This window comes from Chiroxiphia lanceolata, chromosome 1 (genome assembly GCF_009829145.1).
Source record: "Chiroxiphia lanceolata isolate bChiLan1 chromosome 1, bChiLan1.pri, whole genome shotgun sequence".
Classification (NCBI taxonomy): domain Eukaryota; kingdom Metazoa; phylum Chordata; class Aves; order Passeriformes; family Pipridae; genus Chiroxiphia; species Chiroxiphia lanceolata.
In genome coordinates, this window is record NC_045637.1 from 13089595 (window position 1) to 13114545 (window position 24951).

Here is a 24951-nt window from a genome sequence, read left to right on the forward strand (position 1 = left end):
CAGGTCTGGTCATTACAAAAATGCAGCCAGGAATAGACTGTTGGTGACTGTCACACTGCCTGATGCTGCCCATGGTTTCTTCACTCTCTCCAAACTATCCATGTCCAGGATAAATCTGTTAACACTTTAAAGTAGACTCTAACTGTTAATTCTTTATTTGTGTTTACAATAAGGCAGGAAGATTCCCCATCCTCAAGCAATGTATTGGCAGATATTCACAAACTGAATTAACTGAATCCAAACCCACAAGAATTAAAATGGTCTATAAAAGCATGAGGATATAAATGGCCCATGCATCTATTTAAATTGAGAATGAAAAGAAGTTCTTACAGTCTGAGCAAACAGACTCTGGAAGAGCTTTCAGCCCAAGAAACGAGGAAGAAAGAAGGAGATGTATATTTTTACAAAGGTGATTCTGATGCTTGCAAGAAAGTGCCTGACCTCATAAAATCTCCACCATATATATGTTCCTACTCCCTGATTTACATGTCTTATAGATCTAAAAATATATGTATAACGACATCTACTCATTTTCCTTCTCTTGCAGACAGTGGATGTGTCTAAAGGCAAACCTGAGCTACTGCCCTCATGTGAGTTTTGTAGTGGGAGCTGCATGTGAAGTAATAAACCTTGCTGAGAAGCAGGATATATTATCCGGAGAACAGACTCCATACGAAGTTAGATATAAAGTTTCTAAGCTGGGTGTGGTTTCCATCTGACCAGCTTCAATCACAAACAGGATAGCTCAAGTCTGTCTTCACCCATTCCCACATTTACATTGATAATGCACACACAGCATCCCTTTCTGCTGTGCTGCCAATGGGGCATTTGCTTTTATGAATAATGTAACACATCAGGTTCAATCTCTCTTTTCCATCAGTTCATGTTACAGTACTTGGCCACCAACCAGATCCTGTTCTATTGTCTAACTGAGGCTCTGTGTATAAAAGAACTGCTTTAGGAGAGGGACTTGCTACAGGATTGTGCTTTCTGCCTATTGGAAACTATCAAAGCAAAAATGCTCATAAGCTTATTTCTGTTGAAAAGAACAAATTGCTCTTAATGTTTTTCAGCTTTTGATCAACTTATAAGGCATTTTTCAAATTAACCCCATATGGTAGGGATTCGGTGTTCAGAACTTTTGCTCTCTGGTGTGTTTTCTGAACACAGCTGACATGGGACAGTCAGGAGTCACAGCTGGACAGCACTAAGACTTTTCAGACATTTTTTAATGTCTTGTTTCCTGAGAAATGAAAAAGCAGAGGATCATTGGAATGACACCTACATGTATTGGGTACTTTATGAAGTCAGTATGACAGAGCAGAAGAAGAGAATATAGCACCAAATTGTTTCTGGTCTTTCAATGGTTCTGAAAAAGACCATTAACCCTTCTTAATAATTTGTTTAATTAGAACACTTTTCTTTTGCCTGGCAGGTAAATAATGTCAAATAGAAACTAATCTTAGGACAAACTGTAATGATTAATGTCTTTTTGCTGTAGAAGAAGGAGTTTACTAAACCAATGGAGTAAGAAAGCCTTCATCACAGAGGCTTTATAATGTGAAATAGTTGTCACAGTAAGTATTTGCTCCCAATCCACTTTGGCCAGAAAGGAAAAACTTAATTTTCATTCTTGGTGAAAAAGAGTGCACTCTATGTCTGAAATAAAAGGAATTTAGAATAAATGCAGCACAAGAAAATCACTCACTCCCTGATTTAATAGTCTTATCAGGGTCTGCCTTTGCTCTACAGCATCTGTTACTCCTATGTGTTCTGGATACACTGATTTTCCTACAAAATGCCTGCTGAACAATGAATGGCATTTCTTCCGTGGGTTCACCTGTTTGCCAGCTGCTGGTGGCCAGTTGGAGATTACTTTGGTCGCACATGAGTGTCACGTACCTTGGTTGAAATGGAAATCACAGATGCATATGGACCAAGTCAGAAAGAGGTCCTCCATTTCAAGTAATTCCATGCTTGTACTCAGGAATGGATTCTCGCCTGTCAATACCCCCTCACCTCAAAGTCCTGTGGGTATGTCCTAATTTCCTTTGCAGGAATTGCTACATTGCAGACAGGAGACAAAATTGTGTCATAGCTGTAATAGATTACACATGCTGGACACACAGAGCACATACAGAGCCTTTCTTTGATCCTTGTGTAGGGAAATGTGAGAAGCCAAGAGCTGACAAAAGCCCTAGATAGTTAATAACTAGCTGTGTTTGTACTTCCTCTGAAACTGTGTCTTAATTCATTTAAATAAGGCTTCAGAGGAATCTCACTGAGGTGTGTGATTAGCCTAGTTTATTTCCAGTTCTATTTTTAACACTGTATCAACATGTCATTAGAACTTTTCCTATCTGTGTAATATTTTTGTTCAGAAATATCTAGAATACTGATCTTGTCTATTACTATTTTCTCTGGACTACTTTGTATTCATTATAATTTATAAAGGTCTCATTCTCTCTGTGCATGTATCTAGAAAAAAGGATTACTCTGCATTATTAAACACAGAACCCATGACAAAATAGCCACAAGCATTTTAAGGAATATCAGAGCATTTAGTACAAGGGATTATGTTGCACAATTTTGGGAAGAGAATATAAAGGACTCAGATGGCCTCTCTGGAATTGCAAAGATTCAAAACAGTCAATGAGGAGGAAAATTAATTCCTCCTTATTAAGCAAAGCCATATGAACATCACATTTTCCAAGAAACAGGACTTGTAACTGAGGAAGCTAAAGTGCTCAAATTGTGTTGGATGGAGCATGAATTTATTCCATGTTATCCCAGGAAATTAAGAGTGGTTATTATTTTTGTAAGGGGAAAATAAAGTTTTAGCCATTGTACTTCAAACAAGAACATGGCAGCCTGGTAGTCATTAACATCAGTGTTTATGAGTTAAAGTTAATCATCCAGTTACAGATCATTAAATTTTTTTCCATATGGTGTCTAAGCTAATATAACACTTGACTGTCAACAGTGACATGACAGGAAGAGATTTTGATTAGACAAAGAATTGGATATTATCCAGCTCTGAAGGTATATGATCAGTAAGCTAATTGACAAATGAAGCTTATGAACTCTTCAAATGGTAATGAAAATTTATACTTAGTGCTGGATAAATGCTGTAAGATGCAACCAGCTCTGTTACAGAGTTGGTCTTACTTATTATGCAGTGCCAGTGCATTAAAAATTTCTTACAGGCCCTGTCACATTTACCTGTTAGCATGCATTGATCATTATTGAAGTGGTGGCGGAGCACAGGAATCTCCAGAATACTCATTGTGAAGAACAGTTTGTGGAAAAGAAAATGTGAATTGTGGTACTGCCATAAGAACCTAATTATGAAGTGAAGAGCATTGTGTGTTCACAGTAGGCCTGCAAATGAAACAGATAATGGAAGAAAAGATGAAAGAAAAGGGGAGATTGTCTCTCTCAGAGTGACAGGGAGAACAGTGCAGTTCTCAGAGAACTACATCTTATGCAGAAAAATCGATCTCTTTGTTTTTCTTAACCACTCTGTGTTCCCAGTGGAGTCAGACCTCAACCCTCAGAGCAAATAGTACCATTTGTCTGTTCACTATCAGTTTGTAATGTTCTTGGGTTCTGCAGATCTCAGCTTACAATATTCACCTTTGCCTTTTTGACCAAGTGCTGCACTTGAGATGCCCTAAAAGAAAAGAGAAGGTATGCACTTGTCCAGAGTTTTAACACATCCAAGTGATAAGTCCAGCAGTGCCATGGCTTACACTGCTCATAGAGCAAGGTGAAGATTGGCACACAGCGGCATTTACAGGCAGTGAATATGTTGCATGTATAACAGTGGAGGGGATGTTAAATTTGTAGTGGCCCCTCTGTAAAGGCCTTTAGCTCTCTGCTCTTTTCAACAGAAATACCTCTGCATTGGCGGTGTACAATTTTCTAATCTGGGAAATATTAGAAATTAATTTTCCCTCAGCAAATGTGAAGTCTGAGAAGGTCCAGAGATACAACAAGCCAAGAGCTGATGGAGTCTCCAGAGTCAGTACTGCAATTCCCCTGATTTCAGACTTATTAAATCATCCTCATTTTATCTTACTGACTAACCCTGGAGTGGCATGAAAGCAAAAAGCTTATTTCCAAGCTTACTGTGGATCTATGTGACTTTTTTGCTGAATGGGAAACCAATTCAAAGTTAAATCAATATGCAGCCATTGTCCTTGGGTAGGATGCTGCTCAGTCTTTATACCAGGTTGCAACCATGCAAAGACCAGACTTCCTTCCCATCTGAAGTTGTTAGCTGCTGCTGAAGCCTTTTTAGATCAAGTTAGAACTGACATAGCACATCACTTTAAGTTTTGTCTCTGTCTTGGATGGAATGCAATTCATATCAGTATTCCCATTAAAACCTTGTGCTCTCACTGCTGAGGTGGACCAGTTAGGAGCAGACATAGATCCCAGAGTTGATACTCCCGGAGTTTTCCCCAGTTCCTGACTCAATCAACACAGTGAATTGATCTGAAAACAAGAGAATGTAAGTGGACAAGTGCAGTCCAGCAAATATTGAAGAAGACCACCACAGAGAAAGATCTGGCCCCTCTTTTTTACTCTGTTTAAATATTAAACTTTACTCTGTTTAAACATCAAACTTTCAGAGACCTGAAGCAGTCTTTGTGAATATGTATGTTTTAAATGTTATTCCTTGGGGGTATTTTCCCTAGGAAAACAAACTGTGGTTTTAGTAAAAACTTTTATTAAATTACTCTGAAAGTGTCTGCTTGTGGCAAGGAGTTACGGGAGAAAGAAGTACAATCTGAAAACACAACCAAATAACCAGAAAATTGTTGCCATACCTGAGGGTGTTTGTAGTGCAGGTTCTCCTGTTGGTGCTGACAGAGCAGTCAGCAGTAGAAGGATAATGTGATGGGATCACATACACAGTGTTTCCTCCTCTTATGTGTTCCCTTCAGAAGACAATATCTGGGTGAAATAAAGTCTTTCTATCTGTCTGTATGTCAGGTCCATTGATCAGTAAAGGAAGAGACCAAAGATTTCAGAAAAGTTCTGTAAGATACTTTATTGTATTTTCTTTGATCCTGCAATATAAGTATTTCACAGCCAACTAAACCTGTACCTACTCTTGCTTGCTTATATGAAATATTTTGTCTGCTTCAGATTTTTTCCTTTATTCCCCAGTGCCAGTAAAAACTCCTTATCTCATCTTGTTTTCTCATTATTTTTCCCTATCCTTCTACCCTTCATTTGAACTGTCAACACACCTCCTGTTATTCTTACCCTTAAGATTTCATTTTCATTTTTTAATCAAGACAGAGGACTTAGTATACTAAAATGAGTTAAAATCTTACAGAAGAAAGTTTAATTTTGATAGATGTTGGCAGATCTGATTAAAGCCTAGGGTAGCCCCAGGGTTTACTTTGACCCACTAACCTCTGTGAAAATTATCAACTACTTTGTCTTCATTAGAGCTAAACACTGTGGTAGCTAATTCAAGTTAAAAATATATATTTTTTTCCTAGAGAAGATGCAACCTTAACATCTTTGACTTGCTGTTGATTTATAACTCATTTGCCATCAAAGACCCTGCTGCCTGTCTGCCTACAGGGAATCCCCATTATTATTGTGCTCAGCAAGGGTTAGGAAAAAAAGGATTAAATATAAACTGTGCGTATTTCAAGTAACTTGTATTTTCTGTGTTATTAATAGTTTGGAGCAAGAATTTGGATCTGAGCATAGCTGAGGTCTTGGGTTTTGTTTCAGTCACTTTATGTCTACAGTTTTTCTGTCTGCATCTCAATGGTAGATGTACAGAACATGTAGAGAAAAGTTTACATTAAACAGAGATTTTGGCAAGAGTGAAGGAATCATGATCAATGCAGTACTGAATTTATGTTTTTAATCACTGAACCCTAAACAAACTCTTTAGCAATATGTCTTCCCTATCAAATATTTTGGGTTTTTTTAATGTTTAATGTCTCGTGAAGCCAACATTTGCTACACTGGAAAACAAATCCGTGTTACAGAGATGTGTAACACACCAAAAATCAATGGATTTTTTAGTATAAGTTTTAAATTCAACAAATTCTGATGAACTGTAATAAAGAAGTCTTTTGATCAGTGCCCAGTGCAGAAAAGGTAGGACTTGATATCCAACCTTCTCCAAATACAGTAGCAAAAAATGCTTTATTTGAAAGGCCTACAATAAGGTGGGAAAGAACTTTGATAGGCTGTCTTGTACATGATGATGATTTAGGACTGTGGTTCATGACATCTTGGCAAATGTGAGCATAAATGACTTTTATGCAGCCTGTGAAAGGTCAGACAGTCTTGCCATTGGGCCTGAGTTTGCTCTGCATAAGGTACACATCCATGGCTGCTTGTTTGAGAATCTGTTAACACAGAAAAGTGGAAACCAGGTTGTTTACTCCATTTCCCTGCTCTGAGGTAGTTCCTGACAGATTTACCAGATTCAGAGGAAGTCTGTTGTGCACAGAACAGTGGCATGAAATGTTTTGGGATATACAATGTCTTTTTATTTCTTAGTGAGTCATAAAGGTAGGTAGGAACTGTTTTTAAAACTTTAATTTCATGTAGAAAGAAATTCTGGCACTGAACAGAAAAATAAAAGAAAAACGATTGTAAACTGTAAAGACAGAAAACTTGAAATGGTCTGCACTAGTATTTGCAAGAGAAGAGAAATGTGATTCCACAGAGTGAGGCAATGAGCTGGAGTATTTGTCTTGTCCCATAGACCAGTAACCCAGAACAGTGACTAACCTGCTGAGTTGTGCATTTGTAGGCTTGGAGCATGCCCCAGCCTTATGAGAGCTTTTATTTAGTCAGCCATCAGAGTCACTAATTATCGTGGCAGGGCACAACAGAAGGATAAAAAACATCTCCTTATTTCAGGTGCTTCTGTCCTTGCTGTGATTTCTCTGAACAAATAGATTCCTTCTCTTCATTGTGACAACCAAGCCTGGATACTCCTGGCTGCAATCAGGTGCATGGTTCTTATCTGATGCTGGAGCTTGTGTGGTCTAATAATAATTAGAGAGCAGTGCTCAAGAGACACAACAATTATTTCCAGTTTGTGGAGTGATTTTGTAACATCTATTTTATCTTTCTATGTATTAACTGAAGGGGAACTGTCTTTTAGAACATTTTTTTGCTTATCTATTCTAAAGTGCAGCTAGAACTCAGTGTCATCACACACAGACTCTCACTTAAATAGGTAGGATTTTTGCTCATTGAATCCTTCTTCAATAATAATTTTCAACTTGTGTCTGAAAAGTATCCTTCATTTCTTTCTCATTGTTTAAAGAAGGGTAAAACCTTCCTGTTCCCTAGCACAGGAAAACAAACAAAACTTCCAGCATGATTGATTGGAGAAACTCAGTTAGCTGTCATGGCTATAATTACTGCATAAACATAGAATTGTTGTAGAGACCAAGGGTGCTGGAGATCCCTTCGTGAGATCCCAGTAAACTGAAGTAACCTCCATAACCTACTCAGTGAGTGATAAATGGTGAAGTGCTAATGTTATGGGTGTCTTTTTCTGTGAGGTCTGCAGGCTCTGCTACACAGTATTAGGGGCTTTAATTCAGTGCTCATAAAATCCCAAAGGGCAAAAATGCAAAAAGTTTGGAGTAATTTCTTCAACAGATTCTTATTTTTTCACATGAGAAAATGCCTCTTCACTGTTTGTATCTCAGCTCTCTTCTTAAAGTAGACTTTGTTTCCTCAGCATATTAGAAAGCACAAGTTAGAACAAATCCTTCCTCCCTTCCTTCCTTCCTCCCTCACTTCCTTCCTTCCTCCCTTCCTTCCTTCCTCCCTTCCTTCCTTCCTCCCTCCCTCCCCCCCCTTCCTTTCTCCCTTCCTTCCTTCCTCCCTCCCTCCCTGCAGTAATGTGACCAGCTGTAAGGCAGCCACCCCTGTCAGATTCGAAGTCCCTTTCTGCCAAGTGTTACCTCTACACTGATTTTATCAGCCTTTTAACAGGCTTTAAGTAGGATATGGTACATAAAAGCAATTTGGAAGATGCATGACAGAGAGTTTCAATACTCTTCCAGGGCAATATTTTCTGGTGAGGTACAGTTTTTCCTGACTTTGTTAGGACAGCACTGGCACATGATAAGGGCGGGTGGGATGTACTATGACATGCCTGTAGCAGAGGGGCTGCAACACAGACTTGCAAATACCACCCAGTGAAGTCTTTTGTGCCTGCAATCACACTGAGGTTAGACTGGTGAGTGACCCACCACCAATTGCTCTGCAACATTTGCAGGACACAACCATTAGCTGCATTTGATGCTGAGGTTGTAGGATTTCTCAGGTCAGCAGCTTTGTGATGCACCACAAACAATTCAACAAACACACAGTGAAGAAGATTACCCTGACTGATGTAACAGAGGAATAACTTCCTTGTAACTGAGATGTAATTTATTGTAGCATATCAGAAAGCATTGAAAGCAAAGCACAGCTGCTCTCAAGCCATAGCTTTTTCCAAGGCTTCAGGAAGCCACAGTTGATTTTGTTTATTTTTCAGTTCAAAGTCTCCAAATGCAGGTTAACTTTGAATTTCCAGATGTGTAATGTGGTAAAAAATGCCACATGTTTGCATCCTCTAGTGTGCAGCCTATGCAGTGAGAATAGGCCTGGTGTCAGAAATCTTGGTCACTGATGCAATAGTTCACTGATGACAAAAGACACCATTTAGCTACCTGACAGTCAACTGGTCCATGCACAGGTGAGTTATGTGATTCAGAAAGCTTGAAAGAGTCAAAACATATCCAAATCAAACTCTGGAGTCCAAATCTCACTCATCCTGAAAAAATCCTGCTTTTGCTCTGTGCCTGGCCAATATGACTTTTAAATGTCAATATGTTTGAAGAATGCTGGGGAGACCTGTAACAGCAGTCATGTGTGAGCTCTTCCGCATGTACTTTGTGGGTCGTTTTAGGATGCTGGTGTCCTGGCTGTGCGCTGGTGAGTTCTATGGCCAGCTGCTGGAGAGGGAATGGTGCCTGACTCTGCCTAGGTTTCCCAGGGGGTTAGGGTGCAACTGGAGTCGCAGGAACTGGAAGGCTCATCCAGGAGTGACAGCTGAAGCAAAACTAGGTTAGATAAAGACAATCTACATGGCATTTTGTGGCTGGTGCCTCACCTCTTCCAGTGAGTACTTTGAAACTTGAATTTTAAGATGTTATGGATATACTGAACAGTACGCTGACTGTCATTGAACCAGCGTCTTCCCAGGATAGTCACTGCATTCCTTATGTGGGTCAAATCAAATCACTCACTTTTTTTGATAATGCACTAATTTATAATCCAACATTTTGTCCCAAAGTGCAGATCCCACTTCCTTCCCATCGTGAAGATACTCTGCACTCCAGAATCCCCCCTAAATTTCCACTTCAGATGCCACATTTGGCAGCTGTACAGTCACTCTGCATTTAAGCAGAGAAAGGACCACAATAGTTGAGAATTATTGACGCAGGGAATTCACCCCTTGCAAATGCTGAGGGAAGGAGGGAATTAATACAGCCTTTCCCGCTTTCATAAAGAACAAACAGCTCACATGTCCAAAAAACTGTCAGTGTCTCTACAGCTGTGTTAGCTGGGCTAATCACATATATTCTGTTTCCTTGCAAACCCTGAGAACACAATAGTTGTTTAGGTGATGGGGGAAAGAGTATTTGTTTTTGCTGCTTCTTTAGTTTATTTCCACTATGGTCACCAGTTAAAGTAAACTGACACAGGAAGGGCAGGAGAGTTTTTTTCTTATTCCTTTTTTTTTTTTTTTTTTAAATTCTAATGTGTGTCAACTTTTTAAACTCATTATGATTTTTTTGGTATGAAGAGTTTAAGGCTAGAACATGAAGATATGATTCTATTTCCACTGAAATTCATATGACTAATGACTTCAGATGAGACTCTAGTAATGCAACATGCTCTAGGAATGCACACTGGAGCATGTTGAAAAAGAATCAGTCATTAAGGCCAATGTTTTCAAAAGCGTCTAGTAATTTCAGGTGGTGCCATTTTTCATACTCAACTCATAACACTTAAAAGTGTTCAGACTTCAGGTGAGCAGCAGTGTATGTGCTGTAATATCCATTTCTGAAGTCTGTATTTGAGGATTGATGCAGCAAAACTGGAGAAGGTTACTGTGAAGAGTTTAATAGGGAAAAAAAAATCATGCACACAAGCAAAGCAAAACAAGGAATTCATTTACCACTTCCCATGGCCTGGCAGGTGTTCATCCAGTTCATCCATGTCCAGCAAAGCAGGGCTCCATCACGTGTAATGGTGGCTTGGGAAGACAAACACCATCATTCCAAATGAAAGAGGAACCCCTTTTCCTTCTTCTTTCCCCAGCTTTATATGCTGAATATGATGCCATATGGTATTCAATATCCCTTCCCTTGCATGGCTTAAGGTCAGCTGTCCTGGTTGTATACCCTCCCAATGCCATGTGTATCCCCAGCCTATTTGCTTGTGGAATGGTGTGAGGAAAGGCCTTGACTCTGTATAAGCACTGCTCAGCAATGAATGAGACATCCTTGTGTTATCAACACTGCTTCCAGCACAAATCCAAAACACAGCCTCATACCAGCTACTATGAAGAAAATAAACTCTCTGCCAGCCCAAAGCAGGACAGTTCAAGAGGACTCTACTTTTGAGAATCAAGTGAAAACCACTGGGAAAACTCAGCAAGGTGAAGTCTCTCTGATGTTTAAAAGAAGAACAAGAACCATCCGGTGTTTCTCTATGGGATATGTGATACTACATTCATAGCTATGGGACCCGAAGGAAATAAATTGGGAGGTGAGACTCAGGAGGTGAGACTGCACCTCAGTGCAAAACTAAGTACTCCAGTATCTAGGCTGTGGTTTATTATTTACATAGGTAAAAGTCTTTGAATGCTGCATTTCTGAAGTGACAATTCTGAATGGAAAAACCACATAAAAGCACTAGGAGTGGTTTGTGACTTGGAGCAAAAAACCACAATTAGCAATTTTCCAGGCTGGATTCCCCCAGTGGAATGGCTAATGTTGCAAACAAGCATTTATCCAAATCCAACTAAAACACCTTGGCAGTTGCAGAGAGTAAACAAAATTTTTATCACCCGTAGAAAAATGGATGTTATTTATGTAACTATTAGCAAATTTTTTATGGTCTGTCATGGGACAGCAGAAAAAGAACAGAACTAAGCTAATTCTGCACGAATGATCAGAATTAAGAACGTCCTGTGACTTTATAAGCACAGCAGAGGGGCTCCACTAGATTCCTCATCTACACATTTTTTTACTAGCAGGTGTCCTTGACCTTAGTCAGCTTTAATTTGTAAACATCCTTTCTACAGCTGTGTGAGCTTTGAAGTGTCCAACTTCTCATCACTATCCAAGAGTTGATTTCAGAGCTTTCTTCTGTTCATCTTTGGACTCCTCCAGGAGCCCTGAAGTGCCAGTCAAGTTCTGTATTCTTGATTTGACATCCTCATCATCGGAGTTGTGCTGCTAAAGGAGGAGTGATTATTCAAGGATTTCAGTCTGCTAGAAGGCATAGATGATATAAGATACTTACATTTGGTGCAGTGTGTAGCGTGAAAATGGTTTCCAAACTGGAAATCCTTTTCATATTTATAGATGTCTATACCATTCTGCCCAATGACCTCCACTTCTATGATCCAATTCATGTTTGCCTCTTTTTGCATGTCTTTTAAACCACAGAGGGCAGCATTAATGTATTACAAATTCTTCTGCTTACTCTGGACCACTTTTATTCTCAAAAAACATTATGAATTGCGTTTCAATGCTGTCTCCGTACAATCCTAAACATCCACTGGTCAGATTATGTGACCAATACGTCTGTTCTAGAACAAGCAGCAGTCACAAGTATTGAGGCCATGTTACTGAGAACACAGCTGCGTTGGGCATGACACATCTCCAGGATGAAGGACCACCGCTTCCCTAAGATCTTGCTCTATGGTGAACTTGCCACTGGCTGCCGCAAGAGAGGAGCCCCAAAGAGAAGATACAAGGACTTTCTGAAACAACATCTCAGCCTTGGCCATATTGATCAACATAACTGGTCTACTCTGGCCTCCAATCGGGAGGTCTGGAGACACACCATCTATAACGCTGCGGATGCCTTTGAGAACGCACGCAGGATCACTCTTGAGTAGAAAACGCAACGCAGAAAGAATCGTGCCTTGCAGAATATACCACCTAAGGAGTCTTTCTGCTGTGCCTTTTGCAACCGGACATGTCTATCTCGTATTGGCCTTATTAGCCACCAGCACGCTTGTAACAAATGTGGGTAGAGCCCTCCCCAAATCTTTGTTCACGAAGCTCAGCCATGATGATGGACATTATGAATTAAGAGTGAGAAAGTATGACAGTTGTGCCTGATGGGGAAGGTATATTCCATGCCACAACTAGATTGCTGAAAGAATACCGCATTAATATCTTCTTGATATACGTACTTCCTTGAGTTTGGGAGCAAAAAACGCACAGTTTTTCTTCTATGACGGAGGTATTGTGAGTGATATGTACCTGGGTCAGGAAGATGATGAATCTATTTTTCCTGCATCAGCCTTTTTTGTCTTTTCTGCTTTCTTTAGAATTAAGGACATAGAGAAAACCATGTGAGCCTCATCACTGTCTTTTGTGTCACCAGTGTATTCTCCCATGAGGTGGAATGTATTTTGAGGCACATATTTTGCTATGCAATGTTGTTTGGGCTGTTCAAGACTGGGTCATCACAAATGTGGGTAAGGACGAAGATGTAAAAGTGGATCTGCCAAGGCAATGGACTTCTACAAGTATAGTTTAACTTCTTGTCAAGTACAAATTGTAGCAGATCACAAAGTGGTTACTGAAGCAAAACCAGGCTTCTAATTTATAGAGTTTTTCTGTTTTTGTCTAGCTTTGTGAGAATAAAACTGATTCTATTTCCAGGAGCCAGCTGCTGTAGAGCTGATAGGCCCTCTCCTTTCACCAGGATAGACAGATGATAAAATCCTCATAGTTTGGTTTGACGGAAGTCTGTTGCATAGCCAATCAGCAAAAAATTCACACAATCACAGAGTCATTCAAGTTCGAAGAGACCTTCAAGATCATCCAGCTCAACCATCAATCCAGCACTGCCATAATCACCCCTAAATCATATCCCCAAGTGCCTCTTGAACACTTCCAGAGATGATGATTCCACCACTTCCCCAAGCAACTTAGTCCAATGCCTAAGCACTCTCTCAGTGAAAAAAAATTTTCCTAATATCTAATCTGAACCTCCCTGGTTGGACTGTCTAGCTTGGATTAGATAGCTTGGATTGCCTAAATATGCAGATTAGACAATATCTATAGTGTATGAATTTATGTCAGATCACAACTGGAAGAAATTTGGCCTGGCTCAGCAAATACACTGATGAAATAATGAGCAGCAATGAAGTTTGTGGAAACTGCCACCAGAAAATTAATCTATTACCAGTGCTGCACCATTTACCCTCACAGAAGCTTCCTCTTTCTGCCTCCCTACCTGTCCAGTCACAGAACTAGAGGTCTGGGCTGTGATCAGGAAATCCCTGTATGTGCTGATCGTGTTCCTGGATCACGTTTTCTGGCCTCTTGTCATGGGTTGAGGTGGCTGGGTTTTTGGTAGCAGGGGAGGGCTACATAGGATGGCTTCGATTAGAAGCTGATAGAAGTTTCCCCCCCAGTGAAGCCAATGATAGCTGGCTATAGGAGGGACTTCCTGCTGCTGGCGAAATAAAAGCCAATAATTTCGCCTCTGCGATAACATATTTAAGAACAAGCTTGTTGCGCAGAAGAATTCCAGCCAGGGGAGAGCTGACCGAAGCTCCCGGGCAGCAGCCCAGCCCGGACCTCTCAGCACTTAGGACTGGTTGACATCTGCTGGACTGCACAGCTCTGACTTGAATTGGGATTGCTGTGATGGAAAACCAAGAAATCTATTAAGGGATTTTATACTAGGAGCTCCTGAGAAGGAAATTTTGGAATTAAAATTTGTGGGATCAGTTTTTAAAATGGGTAAATTAGTCATAATTTTTTCCCAGTTATGTCATTTCAGATTCTTGGATGCTAATTCAACATACAATAAATCTAGCTGATGCACATCCACTTATGTCTCAAATCAGTTAAATCTTTAAAATGCCTATAGATGTATATTTCTGTGCATCAAGTCGTGTGAATCTAAATGATATAATGCATTTTTGATTATGAAGTTCATAAATTGATCTGAAAGAAACACTCTTGTGGGACTGTCTGGTATGTAGATGTGAGGTCGTAGTGGTCTGTTAAACATTTGAGATCAAAAATGTTTAAATGTAATTGTTCTGTTTCATTTGCCTATCCAAATTTTGAATAATTCTTTAATGTATTTCAGATGTAATGTTAGGAAATACAGAGAAGGATATTAACATGAAGAACTGAGAGGTTTTTACAAAATATTGTAAAAGAAAGAAAAACTGTAGGCTGCTACAGTGTAATGAAGGTTCACTCTTCAGTTCATGAAGTTCTGTGGGAAAATAAGTCTGTAGGTACAAAGACCATATATCTCTAAGCCCCTGATCCAGGAAATATGTGTTGGTATTTTAGTAATTCTGACAGAAACCATGACATCATCCTTGCAGGGCAAAGCAATATTTGTAATCTCTTAGGCTGTCCCCGGACGTTCCATTTTGCTCATTATTTAATAGTTTATAACAAGTATTTTTGGTTTTATTTTTTTTTCTTCTAGAGTCCGATTGTGTTTCCCCCTGTGAGATACTGAGTGAACCGCAATTAACAAAGAAGACACAGAAATTTTTTCAAGACTTCCCATGCACCTTCTATATAGTCACTAATAATTAAGATGATTTTCCACTATCATGTCTTTGATGAAACTGAGTGTTCTTTTTCATGATATTCATCATTCAGCTGGGCTGAATTTGGGTCTCAGTTTCCGCTGAACAAGCACCACTGAAGTCTTCAACTGCAGCCCCATCTTTCCACTGTTTGTGCATGACTGGAAATTTGTACTCAGGTGAAGTTATGCTGGTAACAAGACTTTTCCCAACAAATACAACTCACTGCGTGTTTCATCCTGACCAATTTCATCTATATAAAAGTTCATCTTATTGAAATTTTTGCTGCAGTCAGTGGAGACTGTGAGGCTCCTTTAGAGATTAATTTATCCTATCATAAATTTGAAATGTCTGAAATAAGCTGGGTGCATCTATACTGCATGTGTATTTATTTCTTTGCATACACTCTGTACAGGTCATCCTGAGGGTGGGCTTTATCTGCACATCTACATTTAAACGACTGAAGTTAAGCCAGAAGTTCTGAGGATTTGAAGGCCATACTACAGGCTTGCAACCTGTGTCCACCATGACTTGCTCAGTCCATGACTAAATATCAAACGCTATATGTTTGCTATGACAGGTTCTTCACCCAGAGAGTGAACAGGCTCCCCAGGGAAGTGGTCAGAGCACTGATCCTGACAGAGTTCAAGAAGCATTTGGACAATGCTCTCAGGCACATGGTGTGATTCTTGGGGATGGTCCTGTGCAGGGCCAGGAGTCGGACTCGATGATCCTTGTGTGTCCCTTCCAACTCAGCATATTCTGTGATTCTGTGATTCTACCTGTTTAAACCATCTTCCATTCTGTGGGTCCTGTTTGTGACTGATTGCCCTCAAATGAATTGAATACAAGCTCCTGGAAATGCTCTGTCCTGTCCCACAGGATCTCTACTCTGTCCCAGCTCTTCCTCGCTCTTTCTCTACTGTATATCAGTCCAGTCTTGACAAGGCAGTGGAAGCACAGTGTGGATTCTCCTTTGCTGGTGGTACGTGAAACCTGCATGTTCAGTCCAACTTGCACCATGTCTGACCATGAGCACCATGTTGCTTTATTACATGGGCTCTAACGTGCAGAAATAGAGCACATAAATACAAAAAGTGTACTCAGCTTCTAGTCAAATCCTTAGATGGTGCATCATGGCTGATTAATGTAAGCCTTATGTTTACATCTTTTTGACAACATGTTCTTACTTACTAAGCTGGAATGAAAGGATAGATCCAGCCTTCACATATGGGGTACATATGCTGTCAAAAGGGCAATTTTGCTGAATCGGCTTCGTTGAGTAAATTGCAAAGGCATGACGCTGATTATCTAAATGGGAACACTAGCTTGAAAATTAATAATGTAACTTTACAGGCTCATTTGCTGCCCAGGTGAATTTCACTGGAGGGGCTTCAAGCAGTGAAAGTGCACGTGCATGTGATATATAAAATGCACCTGTTGAAATAATGTTTCTTTTCCTAGATGTTATATTACAGGGGCATGGAATAATTTCACTTTTAAAAATCCTACCCCCAATTTAAATGCCTCCCCTCTGGACCCTGCTCTCCTGTTGATCTTAATACAAATCTCTTCATTGAGAGAACTGGTTATTAGGGGAACAAATAAACTGCTCATAGTCAGGAGTACATATAAAGCACTTTTCATCCATACATCTCAAAGCAATTTGAGTACGGGGGCATGTATCTTATTTTGCACATGGTGAAACCAGAAATTCGCAATCTCATGAAGAAAGTAATCACAGAAGTCTTAATATAAAAAAGTGCTGCTTTTTTTCCTAGTATTTGTTTATGTAGTAGGTGTAATGCCTGCGAGCAAATGCAGTCATGTAAACGGAGTCCCTTTAACGTGTGGTATGTATGGCCAGTATTGGGAGGATAAGAGACACAGGAAAGAGTTAATGTCTTTTGCTTAAATTCTGATTACTGTGAGTTCAATGAGACAATCTATTCCCTCCTCCTTCAATTCCTCTTTACAACTCTCACACAGGACCAGTAAGAACAAATGGATTGCTGTCAGCAACCTATAGAAATGAAAGGATAGTAGAACAAATTATTATTCCATTTGATCTTCAAAAATAATTAATGCTAAAATTTTATTGGCCTATGTTCTTGTCTTTGTTGGAAATTGTAATGCAACACATACGGTTTGAATGACAGATGCTGATCCATTGCTTAACATTTTCACTGTTTTCACTGTTTTCTCCTTAGGGCTGATACTGCACATTTATGAAAGTTGCAGGGTCATCTCTGCATGCAGAAAAGACCCCATCTTATTGCCTACCTCAGGGTGATAAAGCAGCAGACATGTCAGTGGATCCATCTGTGGGAGAGCAGGTGGAGAGAATGGGAAGTTTCTGCTTGTTCTTGCACAATGATTTGCTTCAGTTGCCAAGCTCTGTTAAATAAACTGCCTATACACCAAGTAAGAATTTCATTTGTACAAGGAGGCTTTTCTTTGAACCTTTCCAGGTGGGAATGTTTTCAAGTACAAGGCTCTTATTTAATGTTCACACTGCCCAAAAGGCCTCAGTCAGCACCTCTGTGCAAACGTCAGAAGACATAATCCCTGGCTTAAACACCTCATGGTCTGGGCATACAGCAGTACCTGGCATGGAGTGAGTCCAGTGGATGTCACCAAGGTGACAGGTGCCTGTCTTACTAGGTCCAGTCACTTCCATCAATTCAGTGAAGTTATGTGTTTACTTTGGGTCTCTGGTGTCTGGCAGTCAAAGGACAGGTGGCTGGAAACACCAAGAATGAGGACATGGAGCAGGAGAGCGCTGCCAGTGGGAGGCAGAAAATGAGGAACAACATGGGGGAGAAGATTAGAATAGAAACCATTCTGCCAGGAAAATAAAGTCCCTGTTAGTTTTTGAGTTTCCACTACTTGTTCTCTGAGGCAGTGACATCAGATATCTCTCTTCAGTTCTTGTCTTGAGATCCTACTGGTTATAACTTTTCTGCTCCCTCCTTCTTGACAGTCTGAGGTCTAAGGTCATTCGGGAAGGCTGTGAAGAGCTAAGAGGGAGTCCAGAAGAACAAAATAGTTATAGTCCTCTAGTACTATAGGAACCAGAATACCTGCAGAGACCTCATCTCCTTGAGCTAGTGGGGTTAATTTTTAAGTTTCCAGTCTCTGGGAGATGCAAACGGTTTTATATTTACTCATTAAACCACATAACAACCCATTAGTTTATTACCCCATCAGAAATTATTTCTTCTGCTTGTAATACGATCTCTCTCTTGCACATCTTCCATGAGGAATGCCACTGGGAGGTTTGGGCACAAGACAGAACAAAGAGAGATAAAAGGAGCTGAGATGGTGACATGACTCATACCAAGTTGACCCTAGAGGACATTGCCCAGCCCTGGCTCCTCTGCTGAAGAGGCAACGCACCTATAGGTATGATCTCCAGAGCTGTCTGGAGCACCAGCGTGTGCAGCTATTTAGGGAATACGCACAGACACCTGGATGTAGGAGGGACTGCCAGCCCAGCCCAGCCCAGCTGAGCATTAGCTCATCAGCTTTACACTGAGACCTGTGTGATCTGGGTAAGGTGGCCTACACCAGTGTTCCCAGATGACTTTCATGCCTTGAGGGTGGTCTTTGCCTGCTCTGGTACCTCCACTGCACAGCTACAAAGTAATGAGCAGAGTACAGTTTGGGGTGATCTGCTCCAGTCCGTAAGGGGCATCCAGTGTAACTGGGATTCAGACTGAGAAAGCAGTTCACCTCTTGCCCTTTTTCCCTTTTTCTCTCCCCCCAGGTAGGAATTTTATTGGAGGCAAGTAAGTGGTGAAGGAAAATAGTGAGGACAGTGCAGTGGCTGATATAAGGAGCTCCTTCATTATGGTATTGCTGAAAAATGTTATTGAAGTGGCTGACTCTGGGGGGTATATAAGGATAAGGAGCTTAGCTGGAAATCTGCTTCCTTACTGATTCCCAGAAATTAACAGAATTTATGCAATAATCAAGTACATTCAGTACCATATGTCAGAGTGTATTGTAACACATAGAAAAGGGGGCCTTGTTATGCTTTATGCTGCAGTGTCTGAGGCATTTCAGTTCAACACCTTTCTTTGCTTATTCACATCACATCAGAGAAGGAGCAAAATGCTACGTCAGCCCAGGGCCAAAAGTTACTGGCATTGGTTCCTGTTCAGTTCTTTCATGTGGGAAGGGTGTGGTGATCTATTCGTGAAAACACCCTCACAAACTTTGAAGAAATGAGTTCAGCCTTGGGCACAGATTCGGTTTTCTCCCTCCCCTTTCCCCTGTGTATGACTCAAGGGTAAAAGATTACCTGGACACTGGGGGGTAAGGAGGTGGTTGCCTGGTTAACGCCCGTGAACTTTCCCTGTGCAGTGTTGGCTTCTGAAACTGCCTTGTGTTTCCTCATGGGCTGTCTGGGCTCTGTTAAACCATTGACTCTCATGCTGTACAGCACAGTTTTTAAGAAAATGCTGTGGAGTCTCCAATAGTCAGGAATGCCTTAACTCCTCTGATATTTTTAAAGATATCAGAGGAGCTGTTTCATCAGGAAACTCCAAACACCCAGTGCAAAAGGAGCTATAATTAAGCTCTTCTTCACTGGTAGCAGTTCTAGATGTTAGGATCACATTTGGGTTATGCCATAGTAAGACAGTGTTAGCTGGTTTTATGAGATTTATATACTCCTAATTTGTAAAATCATATCTCTGTGTTACACAACAAGCAAACTCATCACAGAATCTGTGTGGAACTGGTTTTTGGTACATCACAGAGACTGAATTCATTGTGGTCAGGAAGAAGAGGCTGAAGGTAGTGATGGTCAAAAGGCAACATCTGGATGATTCTTATACTTCATTTGGCATATAAAGTTTTTAGAGTGAAAACAGATTTTACTTCAAGAATGATTTGTGTCCTCATCTTGGAAACATCACCTACACAAATTCTACTAAATAATTCCCCTTCGCAACATGATCCCTGATCCTCAGGCCAAGATGTTTGTGCTCAAACTGCTCTGGGCATTTGATTCTTCCAGGGCATGGTCCCCTCTGCTTTGCATTTGACTCTGCACCTCCTGTGGGCTCCATGTGGTGTTCTCTAAGAAAAAATTATGATTTTGCTTTTTCCTTTTCTTATTTTCCTGCTCTCCCTCTGAGCTGCTGTCTGCTCTCAAGTATTGCAAAATTTCTGCCACCAGTTCTAATTATTTTAAAATGGTAATTACAAAACATTACAAATGCTAATTACAAAACAGGCAATGTGAGATAATTCTCTAGTAAATTCACATTTCTTGTATGGTAGAACAAGGTAATTCAGGTAGAAAAGAAAATTACCAAATCTAATCAGCTATCAGTGAAAAACTACAAATTGCTGGAGTGCAGATACTTTTCAACTGAGATTAATCAAGCAGTAACTAATCAAAACAGATTTTCCTGATCATATTTCTGACTTCTTTTTGTAGGATTATAACCTTCTGAAATTATTTGACTTGAAAAGGGGTGGTCTCCATGGTGTTGTCAACTTATTACAAATGGTTTTCCAAAAAAGGCTTTTTATTTTAAACAGATGTACAGAAAGTAACAAAAAATAAACTCACAGACACTGGTCATAGAAGTGGGCAAAATACCACTATGACTCCTTTGAGTAGATTTAGAACTGTTCATCAGAAATCCTGATCTCAGAAGTCTTATTTCTGCTATCCCTGCCTTCCACACTCCTACCATGGCAGGCCAGATAAGGATGCTTGATGCTGAGCCGTATTTCCCTGTATTTTGAAGAAACTTTCATTTCTTGGTGCTGGGAATATCTACCCTGAACATCTGATGACAAGAAACTTGTCTTCAAGGGTGGCTGTGCTGTTTCATTTGTATCATCATGGATGAAGACAGAAATTGTTTTTGTGGGTAACCATGGATCCATTGGTGTTTATTTGTGCTCAGAGGGGCAGAAGCACCAGAGCTAGATTTCACTTAGCAAACTAAGGCCATGTATAAGCCTCTGGTGGTGCAAACTTCACTGGGAACTGAAGATAATTCAAGATAATTCAGAGCATTTCCCATGAGGAAGTTTGCCAGTGTTGTTTGTTCAACAACACTCTTGTTTGTGCATGGGGCTGTGTGCTGCCCTCATTCCTCAGGTCTGCTGTGGGGATGCCCCTGCAGGTGGGGACCTCCAGGGTACACACAGGCCCTCCAGCAGACTCAGCGGAGCGCCTGCTTTGCCCATGCTCTCTGCCAGCTGGTGACAGAGCAGGAAGCTGAGCAGTCATATTAACAGGATGCTCGACCTGAAGCAATAAAGCCCTGCTGAGAAATAAGGTATAATAACTCAGAACCAGCATTAGGATAATGTGGCCATAGGGCTTCTGGGCTGCAGCTGGCCTGCATCCGGCTGGCTCGCAGCACACACAGGGCGGCACGCAGCTGCTGCCATTCTTTGCACGTTGCTTGTATAAAAGGATCTCCAAAAAAGCTGAAAATTAGCTAAAGCTCATTGTAAGAGCTCTAATCACAGCTAGTTATGGTCTGGCTTTGAAAGAACCCTGCTAGTTTTAGCTCAGAATCTCTGGGCACTAAAGACTCCATCTGTTCAGACAGTTTCAACCTTTCCTGGGGTAGAGTCTTATTCTCTTTTACCCACAGGAGAAAGTTCTGTTGAGGAGTTACGAGCCATGTCTGTATGTGGGTTAAGTCCATGGGTATCTGCTTCACAGCGTCCGTTTTTGTGATAGGAACTTTGCTCTGTTCCCTGGTAGATACTAGCTCCGCTGCAGGAACAGATAAACTGAGGCAGGAGGAGTAGTTGAATGGGGAATCAGTTTGACAAAAGTTGAATTTATCTTGGATAACCCTCACCCTCTTATCTTTCAGGCTCTTTACTGAAAATAGAAAAGAATAAGGCTGTTAAATGGACCACTTGAATTAATTTGAAAAGTCTACTGTGTTCATATACAGTATCATTAACATTACTGTTGATGTATGTTAGTACCTCAAGGGTCCTCTCAAGACATGCTTGCTTATGAAAAGCAAAGCCTCTGTTGCAAGAGACCTCGCAATCTTAGCCACAGTTCTGCCTGAGAGCTGTGTGGAGGGAGGCACTGCCTGCCTAGGGAGCTACATGCCTGAGAACTGGGCACACATGGACTCAGAGATGAACTGGTTGGTGGTTACAGCCCCATCAGGAAGATTTTGAAAGACAGGTCCTGCAAAAAGGCAAACAATGTCTGTGAAGAGAAATAGGTAGGAAACGTGGGAAAGTGAGGAGCATCTGTGTATCTGACAGAGCTACAGCAACCTGTGGCTCCTCAATGCTTTTTGTGCAGGATTTTCTGAGCCGTTTGGAAGTTTTCTAGGTGCTAAATTTGTTAATTGCATTCTATAGATAAGTTAACGCAATTTGTAAGGTATCATATAGTTTCCTGCATGTTTTTGTAAAAGGAACTGGTTGGTTTAAACACTTCTAAAAATTTCTTTAATTCAAGATATCTTCAGTTCTGGTGGTTCTCTACAGGAAACTTGATTTGAGGGCCTAGAAAGTATGATAGTATCAAAATGATCACCCGTATTTGAAATACTGGCTTAGGAATTTCTTGCTATGGTTACATAGCAAGTCAGTGCTTGTAAGGAATTGGCCTATGCTGTAAGCAGAAAATTGACTTTCCATAAGGGACATGTTCTGTAAAGAGCAATTGCCATTTTTCTTTCCTAGTTGGAGGCTGGTTTTTTACGGGAAAAGGGACTTGAAGGATTGTATATCCTGTTTCTTTTGCCCTTCTCCTCCCCAGATATTGGCCAGCCCCATGTGCCTTTTCCTACTTTTGTGACTTGATTATACTAGCCAACTTCTCCCCACTTCTGAGGGAAGAGTCACATCACACCACTGTTCCTTTGCACATCCAAGGGACCTTTATCCCTGGGCAGCTGCTGTGACTGGAGCCCAGGCTTTTGTGCATGTGTGTCCAGACTCATTTCTCCAAACCTTTAATGAGGCAGAGCTGAGAAAAATGGCACACAGGGGACAGTGAGAATGACATGCCCAAGACATGATCCTCCTGCTAGCAAGTCCCAGTCAGGTGTGTCACACCTTCCTGGAGATAAGCAAAAGCCCAGCTGGAGTCTTGGTTGATCAGCTTCTCCCCAGGCAAACATGTACCACTGAGAGGGATCATGTAGGGCACGTTTGTAATTGATTCAGTACTGTTGTGTGACAAAACACAATAGCTTTGTATGAGGCTTTAATATAAATCTCTTGCACTAGCTGAGCCTAGTAATTGAATCAATATACAAGAGAGGCTGGAGAAGCAGGATGAAAAAGTTTGGTTCCAGGTTAAATGTGAAACAGATGTTCCCTGACCCTCTCCCCTTCCTGCCCTGCTGCCTCTCCCTTTGTCCCTGACAACTGCAGGCATGAAATGCTCCTAGTTTAGAGTGACAAGGAAGCAGGAAAAAAAAAAAAAAGAAAAGCAGAAAGTGATTGCATGATTCTTTGGCTAGCAATGAGTTGTTGCTATTTGAGTGCATGCTCTCCTTGATCTTCTGCTTATCAGAGTGTATCTTGTGAGTAAAGTGGAGATTGGTGGCTGTCTTGGCCACAGTGACCATGAAGCAATTGAGTTTAAAATCTCTGTTGACAGGAGGAAAAGTGCCAGCAAAACCTCAACTCTGGAGATGAAGAGAGCAGATTTCAGACTGCTCAGGAAACTAGTAAGTAAGGTCCCCCAGAAAAATGTTTTTGCAGGTCCTGGGGTCCATCAGTGCTGGTCACTTTTCAAACATCACCTCCTAAGGGCACAGGAGCAGGGAACTCCCAAATGTCAGAGATCAAGCAGGTGAGGCAGAAGGCCGACTTGGCTGAACAGGAGTCTTCTCTTGGAGATAAGGCTAAAAAGGAAAATGTATGCCCAGTGGAAGCAAGGTCAAGTGACATGGGAAGAATTTAGAATCCTGAGTATTATGTTATGAATATCCAGAAAGGATGTCACCTTGAAGTAGGAATTGCTTACTGGCTATTTGAGGATTTTTTTTGAAAGTTTACAGTTTCAAAAAACAGAGTAGGAGTCATTGTAGGAGTGATGGTTGAATATTTTCCTATTAATTATCTCTGACTCATACAATTTTTGTAAAGTGGTACAATCCATGATGGATATTTCTCAGGTTACTTTACTGGCTGCCACACAACCAAGCTGATTTGTTCTTAAATGTGTCCTTGTCTGAGTAGCTCTCAGCAATCTTTATTTTCTTTGGTCCCTTCTGTAGCCTGTGATCAATCAGTACCATCATTGACATGGAGGTGAGATGACAAAGCTCTACCAGGCCTAAGTGGACAGGGACAGTGGACCTACAACCCCCTCAGCTCCCACTGGTATTTCTTTTTTTCCAGTCAGGGCAAATTCTCCATCTGTGGTAGTTAAAACATATAAGCACACATCTCTCTTTTGGATGAGATTCAAAAAGCAGATGCCCTTCACTCTTTCTAAACTTGCTTTAACATGCTTAGACCTATGGCTCATGGCCCAGAGTGATACATGAGAAATCAATCTATCCTCAGTTCACACACAGGCAAGTTGCTGTGCTTGTGGAGATCTAATTCTGTCATTCTGCACACACAGGCAAAAAGTGTGAACCAGTTAAGAAGAGATCTGAAGTCATGAACCACAGTTTCTAAAAACCAAAGACACAGAAAGATCCAACTCAAATGATTTCAGAAACAAGCTTGAAAACCTAAGCAGGTCTTAAATTGAAGTTTATAATAATCCCATGAAAATCACACATCTACTGCAGGTACATATTGAATTAGCTTCACAGCTGCAGTATCTGTGAACAAAGTACTTCCCCATATGATCGGTCAAGGTTGATTTTATATCCCCAAATAAATCTGTAAATAACCTTTTTTGTCCTCAGGGAACATTTAGGTAAACATCAAGTGCCTCATTCAAAATACTAATTTTTCTACCTCTTTTTCTAGGGGAGAGCAGAATTTGGCCACTGATTTTTCTGCATGGAGGTGGTCTTGAGTTAGAGAAATTTTTCATTTGTGGTGACATGTCCTGAATTATTTCTAATGCTCTTCTCTATATCATAATGCACTTATAA